Genomic DNA, 10,170 nt, shown 5'->3' with positions numbered 1-10,170 from the left:
CGTGGCGCGTTATTCAAATTCCTCAAAAATGCAAAAACTTCAATTTTTCAAACATATGACTATTTTACACCATTTTAAAGACAAGACTCTCGTTAATCTAACCACACTGTCCGATTTCAAAAAGGCTTTACAACGAAAGCAAAACATTAGATTATGTCAGCAGAGTACCCAGCCAGAAATAATCAGACACCCATTTTTCAAGCTAGCATATAATGTCACATAAACCCAAACCACAGCTAAATGTAGCACTAACCTTTGATGATCTTCATCAGATGACAACCCTAGGACATTATGTTATACAATACATGCATGTTTTGTTCAATCAAGTTCATATTTATATCAAAAACCAGCTTTTTACATTAGCATGTGACTAGCATGTGACTAGCATTCCCACCGAACACTGCCGGTGAATTTACTAAATTACTCACGATAAACGTTCACAAAAAGCATAACAATTATTTTAAGAATTATAGATACAGAACTCCTCTATGCACTCGATATGTCCGATTGACAATAGCTTTTCGGGGAAAGCACATTTTGCAATATTCTCAGTAGATAGCCCGGCATCACAGGGCTAGCTATTTAGACACCCAGCAAGTTTAGCACTCACCAAAGTCAGATTTACTATAAGAAAAATGTTATTACCTTTGCTGTCTTCGTCAGAATGCACTCCCAGGACTTCTACTTCAATAACAAATGTTGGTTTGGTTCAAAATAATCCATAGTTATATCCAAATAGCGGCGTTTTGTTCGTGCGTTCAAGACACTATCCGAAAGGGTAAATAAGGGTGACGAGCATGGCGCAATTCGTGACAAAAAAATTCGAAATATTCCATTACCGTACTTCGAAGCATGTCAACCGCTGTTTAAAATCCATTTATATGGCATTTTTCTCATAAAAAAGTGATAATATTCCGACCGGGAATCTGCGTTTAGGTAAACAGACGAAAGAAAATAAAGCATGGGGTCGACTCGGGCACGCGCCTAAGCCCATAGTACTCTGATCGGCCACTTGCCAAACGCGATAAAGTGTTTCAGCCAGAGGCTGCCTCGATATCGTTCAGCTTTTTCCCGGGCTCTGAGAGCCTATGGGAGCCGTAGGAAGTGTCACGTTATAGCAAAGATCCTCAGTCTTCAATAAAAAGAGCCAAGATGAAACACAACTTGTCAGACCGGCCACTTCCTGCATGGAATCTTCTCAGGTTTTGGCCTGCCATATGAGTTCTGTTATACTCACAGACACCATTCAAACAGTTTTAGAAACTTTAGGGTGTTTTCTATCCAAAGCCAATAATTATATGCATATTCTAGTTACTGGGCAGGAGTAGTAACCAGATTAAATCGGGTACGTTTTTTATCCGGCCGTGTCAATACTGCCCCCTAGCCCTAACAGGTTAATCTGGGTACGTTTTTCGTCCGGCCGTGAAAATACTGCCCGCTACCCAAGAGAGGTTAAAGGGATAGGACCCAGATTCCATTCCCTATGGCTTCCACTAGTTGTGAACAGTCTTTAGACATTGTTTCAGGCTTTTATTCTGAAAAATGAGGGAGAATGACAACTTTGAATGTGGATAGTGCGATGTCCCCAGAGCTGTTTTCTGTGTGCGACCGAGAGCGTGCCTTTCTTGTTTTTCTTTTATATTGACAACGCTATTGTCCGGTTGAAATGTTATCGATTATTTAGGCTAAAAACAACCTGAGGATTGATTATAAACATCGTTTGACATGTTTCTACGAACTTTACGGATACTATTTGGAATTTTCGTCTGCCTGTTGTGACCGCATTTGAGTCATTGGATTACTGAACAAAACGCGCCAACTTGGATATAAAGAGGGACTTTATCGAACAAAATAAAAATGTATTGTATAACTGGGAGTCTTGTGAGTGCAACCATACGAAGATCATCAAAGGTAAGTGATTAATTTTATTGCTATTTCTGACTTTCGTGACTAATCTACTTGGCTGGTAACTGTATGTAATGTTTTGTGTGCTGAGCACTGTCCTCAGATAATCGTATGGTTTGCTTTCGCCGTAAAGCCTTTTTGAAATTTGACACAGCGGCTGGATTAACAACAAGTTAAGCTTTATTTTGATGTATTACACTTGTGATTTCATGAAAGTTAAATATTTATAGTAATTTAATTTGAATTTGGCGCTCTGCAATTTCACCGGATGTTGGCCAGGTTGGACGCTACCATCCCACACCCCCTAGAGAGGTTCATTTAAAATAAGTATTGCCTGGTTTCAACCAGTCAACCCTGTTGAATTAATTACACCATAAAGCATGCCTTTTTCAGAGGCAGTGACTTCCCTAATGCAAGGTTATTCAGAGTGTGGGTTTGATTGAATTCCAGCCCCAGTGACATACTGTAGATCTACTCTATGAAATATAACAGTTCAACATGTAGTTAAAAAAGTCATGTCAAATACAGCAGTAAGCAGGGAGTTCACAGCATGACAGAAAGGATACAAGATCAGTTGGATAACAAAGCAAGCAGTCTATCATGTTGGAACTATCTTCTTTTATGTGCAATCAAGAGCCAAAATACAAAATCTGGAGTGAATCTGGAGAAGATGATTTTGAGCATTAGCGTTACACATGCAAAGAATGAGTCATTAATAGTTTCCTTATTTTTTGAGATATCAACACCAAATTCAGTGTGTTTCATCTTACTGACATCCATGATAGAGATGCCAAGTTTAAAGTTGATAGGCCACTGTGGAGTGGATTTAAAGTGGTTTAAATGGACACATAAAATCAGATTTTTGATTTGTCAATAACTTAGCCATATTTTGACCAATCCCATAGCTTTCTCAAACTAAGTTAAGACATGTACCATGGGCCTACATTACAAAGGTGGTGTCTTTAGGTCCTATGGTTTACAAAAATAAGATGCTGAAGTATTGTTAGCAGCATCTACTGATATACTCTGGCCATCTTTGAATACATCAACATTATCTTCTCAAACTCTTTAGGGACTATTGTGATGAGTCCAAAGACCACATTTGTGGTGAATCTACTTATAGTCCATGAGAAGAAGATTTTTTATAATTATTTTAAGCATTACATGACCTGACCACTCGCGCGTGTGCCATCGCACGCATGTTGATTTTGTCCACACTCACCAGATGCGATCAGGACACATAGGTTGAAATATCACTCTGAACCAACTATATTAATTTGGGGACAGGTCGAAAAGTATTAAACATTTATGGCAATTTAGCTAGCTAGCTTGCTGTTGCTTGCTAATTTGTCCTGGGATATAAACATTGGGTTGTTATTTTACCTGAAATGCTCAAGGTCCTCTACTCCGACAATTAATCCACAGATAAAAGGGTAAACCGAGTTCATTTCTAGTAATCTCTCCTCATTCAGGCTTCTTCTTCTTCTTTGGACTTTATATGGTGGTTGGCAACCAACTTTAAGGTGCATTACCACTACCAACTGGCGTGGAGTGTGAACCTCAGTTCATCTTTCAATCAACCACATGGGTATATGCTCCTAAAAACCAATGAGGAGATGGCACGTGGGTATATGTTCCTGAAAACCAATGAAGAGATAAGAGAGGCAGGACTTGTAGCGCATCAAGCATCACAAATAGAACCAAGTTCTATTTTAGCGGCTGGCTACACAGACGCTCGTTGACATGCGGAGCAGTGTGGGTGCAATGATTGAATAACATGTATGTGTACATTTATTTCGCAACGCTCGTGCAAGCGACGTGAGCGGTGTGGTCAGCATATGAGCGTTGTAACATCTGCTTCCAACTCACACCCTAAAAAAACACGTAGATCCCCTGAACGCAGCTCACTTTCCAGCCCACTTTCCAGCTCACACTCTCAAACACCTAGATCCCCTGAACGCAGCTCACTCTCCAGATCCCAATCACCTGAATTCGAATCACCTGTTCACACACCTGTATGTCATTATCACACACTATTTAGTTCAGTTCTTTGCACCCCATCACTGAGAGGTATTGTTTGTTTTGTGACACACGTCTTTCAGCGCTCTGTTTTTTCCCGTGATTTACTCCTCCCGTGTATGATCGTTTTTTGCTGCCTCAGTTTCAGGTTGTCACACTGGGGACCTGTTATGTGAGCTGTGACAGGGCCGTCGCTCCACCACTGAGTGTGCCCTTGAGTTCCGTACCATGGCTGCCGGCAGTGGATGGAGTGAACCAGCTCTCCTTAGTCTACCGGAGGGGTCTTAATCGGGAGTTACAGACCGAATACTTCCGGATGTCCATATCCATTGGCAACCTACTGGTGGACCGCAGACCTATACAGTCGCCCATGACCTTCTCTCATCCACCACGGTCCAATAGCCCCGAACCCATGCAACTCGGCCGCGCCCCTCTCATACCTGCCGAGAGACATCGGAGGTCACGTGAAAACCTGCGCCTCTATTGTGGAGAGAGTAATCACCTACTCAGTAGCTGTCTGATTCGCCCCCCACAAAGGGGTGACCACAACCCCTCCACTTCCGCCCGGGTAAGCACCTCTACATTTTTGAACATTACCAAAAGGCAGTTTGGGATCCCGGCTCTTCATTCTGCTAATGGGGTCACTCAGTTTGTGGAGGGACTAGTGGACTCAGGGGCTGCAGGATATTTAATTGACAAACAATTGGCACAACAGTTAAGGGTCAAGCTAATCCCTGTTAATCCTCCCTTTAGGATTAATGTGCTGGACAGACAATCTCTTGGAACTGGTCTTGTGACTCGCATGACTGAAAGTATCACCCTTCAGATTGGCCTCCTTCACTCTTAGGTCATTCAGTTATTGGTGTTCTCTTCACCTAAAGAACCCCTCATCCTCGGTCACCCCTGGCTAAGCCTTCATGACCCTGCAATCTCCTGGCGGAAAGGGAAACTGCTGTCATGGTCTTCCGCCTGTTTTAAGAGCTGCTTCAGTCTACCCTGTCGAGCCACCTCCATAGAAGAATCGGAGTCTGCCATTCCAACACACATCCCACCTGTTTATGCCCAGTTCCTGAGTGTCTTCAGCAAGAAAAAGGCATCCATTCTGCCCCCTCATCACCCGGAGGACTGCGCGATCGACCTCCTTCCTGGGGCATCTCCCCCTAAGGGTCAGATCTACCCCTTGTCCATCCCAGAGAATGAGGCTATGGACACCTATATAGAAGAGGCTCTCGACATAGGATTCATCGATGCATCCAAGTCTCCGGCTGCATCCAGTTTCTTTTTTGTAAAAAAAAGGTTGGTAGTCTCCGTCCCTGCATAGATTACTGACCTCTCAATGACCTTACCATCAAGAATTGCTTCCCTCTGATTCTGGCCGCACTAGAACAAGTTGGACAGGCTACCATCTACTCCAAACTGGACGTAGTGCTTATAACCTGGTCCATATCCGAAGTGGAGGTGAGTAGAAGACGGCGTTCATCACCGCTAGGGGTCACTACGAATACCTGGTTATGCCCTACGGTCTCCTCACCAATGCTCTCGCAGTCTTCCAGTCCTTCATGAAGGAAGTTTTCCAGGACATGATCAACCATTTCCTCATTGTGTACATTGACAATATCTTGATCTACTCTCACTCCCTTGCAGAACACATACAGCATGTGCAAGAGGTCCTCCAACGGCTACAGGACCACCATCTTTATTTTAAGGCTGAGAAGAACACCTTTCACATTACTACGGTAACCTTCCTAGGGTTCGTGCTGACACCAGGAAGGGTCAACATGGACGAAGGTAAAGCCACGGCCGTGCTTAACTGGCCCAAAGGAACTACAACGTTTCCTAGGATTCTCCAATTACTACCGCCGGTTCATCCAAAACTGCAGCAGCACAACCGCTCCTCTCTCAGCTTTCACCAGTCAAAAAACCCGTACCCTCCAATGGACCGACACCACCCTTACTGCATTTGAGACCTTGAAATGCCTCTTCACCTCTGCACCCATCCTTAGGCAGCCAGATCCTACCCCTCCTTTTGTTCTGGAGGTGGATGCATCCGAGGTCGGCGTGGGAGTGTTTCTCTCTCAGCGCATCAGGACACCTCCCAAATTACACCCATGTGGCTTATTTTCCAAGAAACTGTCACCTGCTGAGAGGAACTATGATGTCGCAAACCGAGAGTTCCTCGCCATTAAGCTGGCTATTGAAGAGTGGCGCCACTGGTTAGAGGGAGCTCATCACCCATTCCTGGTCCTTACCAACCACCGCAATTTGGAGAACTTAAGAAGTGCTAAGAGGCTCAACCCCAGAACGGCTCGCTGGGCACTCTTCTTCACCCGCTTCAACTTCACCGTCACCTATCTGCCCGGTAAGAAAAATGTGAAGGCTGATTCCTTATCCCCTCTATTTGACGCCCCTTCCTCTAACCCAGCTCCCGAGCCCATCCTGCCTCCGTCTTGTGTCGTGGGACCCATACATTGGGAAATCCAAGCAGCTGTCCAAGAGGCCCTATATCACGACCCAGCACCTCCCGACACCCCTGCAGGCAAAACCTACATTCCTGCATCCATCAGACCCCAACTAATGTAGCGGTGCGATACCTTGCAGAGTTCTGGCCATCCCGGAATGACCCGGACCATGGAGCTACTGACACCCAAGTTTTGGTGGTCATCACTAACAGCCGACCTCTGAGATTACGTTCTTTCCTGTTCCGTCTGTGAAAGAGCCCTCGCCAACTACCTACCAGTAAGCTTGAGTGTTTACCTACACCACACAGACCATGCTCCCACATCGCCATGGATTTCCTCACGGATCTGCCGGACTCTTCTGGCTTCACAACTATTTTAGTTGTAGTGGACCGGTTCTCCAAGATGTGCCGGCTCATCCCCCTTCCGCATCTACCTAATGCCAAGGAAATGGCCGAGTGCATATTCCAACAGGTGTTTCGTCTGTATGGGATCCCGGAAGACATCGTTTCGGATCGGGGACCCCAGTTAATTTCCAGGGTGTGGCGAGCCTTCTGCAACCGACTGGGGGTCTCCATCTGCCTATCCTCCGGATACCATCCCCAAACCAATGGGCAAACGGAACGCCTGAATCAGGAAATAGGGAAGTAAGTTTGCCAACACTGCACCCACCCACCACACTAGTGGAGTCACTACCTAGCCTGAATACGCACAGAACTCCCTGGTGCATTCCTCACTCCATCTCACTCCTTTTCAGTGTGTCCTCAGATACCAACCCCTCGTGTTCCCATGGGAGACCGAGCCCGGAACTGTGCCTGCCTGATCAGCCATCTTCAAAATCTCCTCAACATTGATCAATCACATTTTAACAGTTCTATACATTTTCTTTTCACCCAAAACTACCTCACCTGCCACCTACAAGCACCCCATGACCAGGGGAACCACCCACAACCAAGGCCATCACCACTACCCGTGTGCTTGGCAGTAGTTTCTGTGCAGGCAGGGCTGGTGGGCTGTATGTCAAAGCAGATTTCCCGGGCTCTTTCTATAACTGTGCTAATGGCATCACCTGGATCCAGAGCTGTCCCGCTGGCCTAGTCTTCAGTGATAGCTGCAAATGCTGCAACTGGCCCTAGGACTGCCTAAAGGCATGCTTGTTAATGACCTATGTACAGCACTGAGGGGCAATTTGCACATTTAATGCATGAAACGATATATCTTCCAAACCCACTTGCTATATTGATTATACGGAGTACATATCCTGTTATTTTATTTGACTGGCTTTGTGTCATCACACTGTTGACTAAAAATAATGTGTTTGCATTTGTCTCTTCCCTTGTCCCTCTTTCTTTTTCTCTCTCCTTCTGCTGAAATGACAGGTATTTTATCTCTCACTGTTAGGAGTGTGTTTCGGAGGCGAAGTCAGGTGCAGGAGAGCAGAGTGTAGTGAACAGGCACACTTTTAATTCCGATCAAAAATGACAGCACAAAAATAATATAAAATGTGCCCAAAACACGGAACATAGACAAAAAGTAATGTGCGTAACAATAATCAAAATACACGTAACACAAACAATCCTACACAAAGGCATGATGGGGAACAGAGGAATAAATACATATGAATTGATTGGGGAATGAAAACCAGGTGTGCAGGGAACAAGAGAAAACAAATGGATACATGAAAAATGGAGCGGCGATGGCTAGAAAGCCGGTGACGTCGAACGCCGCCCGAACAAGGAGAGGAGCCGACTTCGGCGGAAGTCGTGACACTCACTCACCTGCCAAATAGCGGCTCCGGAAGAACATATCATTTTATTACATGTGCACCTGAGCCTCTAGCCTGGTTTCCAGATTTGTAGCCATATAGCTAGCGAGCCAGTGTACCACATGGTCTGACTGGCGCCCAGTCTTGAGCCTCTTCTCTTTACTGCAGTTGATTTAGTTCCGTAATACTTTGCATTGCCAACAAACTGAGATAATAGGGCTATATTCAATACGCATCTTGTAAGATTAAGGTCACTATTGGTCAATTGCACACAAGGTCCAACTGAAATTTGACTTCTGCTTTTAACCCAACCCCTCTGTCATGACGTTGGCCTGTGGGTAAGGTTTTTGACCCCCCCACCATAAATACCTTTCTCCCTTCCCTCTCTCTCTGACTCTACTGAATAACTCTTGAATAGCCTTTGTTAAACATAGAGAGTCTGGGAACATCAAACAAGTGGGGGGAAAGGAACCATATTTCGGTAATAGAACCAGTTGAAAATATGCGTTGGTACTTAATGTATATGATGTCTGTTCGGTTGTCATCTGAGACATTATGACTGATGACAGGACGACATAAACTGTATCTGGGAAAGTCTACACATTCTAGTTATCAGATTCACATGGAATTGTTGTGCAAATTAAATGTTTGAATATGAAACTATTTGTGATAAGATTAAATGTAATTTTAGCTTCCAAATGAGAGACTTGGGTTTTCATAAGGTTAGAGCCCTGCTCAATCAGTGGCCCGCCCCTGTGAAGAGACGTGGGTTATAAACTATGAAACACACCCTTCTCTCCCTCCACTATATAAGCCCTTGACGAAAATGTAACCTCCTGTTCCGAGGACGATAGGACGACGGTCCATACGTTAAAAGGGACTAACATGTCAACTACAGAACTAAGCCAACCTCAGCGTGAGCTTTGGTTGTGAATGGTATGAACTTTGAACTCTTATTCACTAAAGAAGTGAGACCTCCTTGCCGTTGAGTTAGCAACAGCAGCTGTAAACGTGGGCTAGGAAAGGACGGACGACGTATCCAGTCTAACACACAACGAAGATACTACAACGTATCCAATTTACCACCAGAGACATTCTTCCGAGGACAGGAAGATCTTTGTTGGCCAACATGGCCAGCATCTACGACCAACCTACCGAAACGCAGCTCAGAGTAAATATTTATTGCATTTTCCTTTTCCAAATGGCCGATAATTTAGAGTGCATAAGATACTGTATTTCCGAAAGCTTAGCTTCTCCCTTTGTTCCTCAGTCTTCCCGCTCTTTCATTCAAGCCCAACCCCCTCTCTTTGTGTAACAAGCCATCATACAGGTTCCGTCCACCAGGGACGTTTTCTGTATGACATAATTTGCATTCTGTGTGTATGTAATTCTGTGTGATTAGTTAGGTATTTAGGAAATAAATAATTAAACCCAATTTTGTATTGCTGATTCAACTTGTTAGCCAGGGTAGGTGAAGATAACCAAGAATTTACGACTTTCAGATGAGACTGAAATAAGGTGACGATTAATATTGACTGCTATTGATGTAAAATATTACTAGGTCTTTCAGAGTTTATTCGGAAGATAACAGCTCTATAAACACTCTTTCGTGGTGCCCCGACTTTCTAGTTAATTACATTTACATGATTAGCTCAATCAGGTAATATTAATTACAGAGAAAGGATTTTATAGAATAGCATGTCATATCACTTAATCCGGCATAGCCAAAGACACGACACCTCCTACAGGTTTTGGAGATACTTGGCACCCAGGGAGTTGTTATTGTGAGGGGTTAAGTGCCTTGCTCAATGGCAGGCAATGGCCTCAAGCATTTGATACCAGCAATAACCCTCCAGTTGCCAGCTCACTTCCTGTCAGATTATTCCCATCGGACCCAGGACTCGAACTGGCAACCCCCCAGTTGATGGCTCTCCTCTGACCACTAGACTACCTGCTGGCCCCCTAGTGTGTTTGAAATGTAAAGGTAATTTCTGATTGAGCCGACATGCAGTGTGTACCGTGAAT

The sequence above is a fragment of the Salmo salar genome, chromosome ssa02, assembly GCF_905237065.1.
Source record: "Salmo salar chromosome ssa02, Ssal_v3.1, whole genome shotgun sequence".
NCBI classification, from domain to species: domain Eukaryota; kingdom Metazoa; phylum Chordata; class Actinopteri; order Salmoniformes; family Salmonidae; genus Salmo; species Salmo salar.
Note: the sequence above shows the minus strand (reverse complement) of the source record.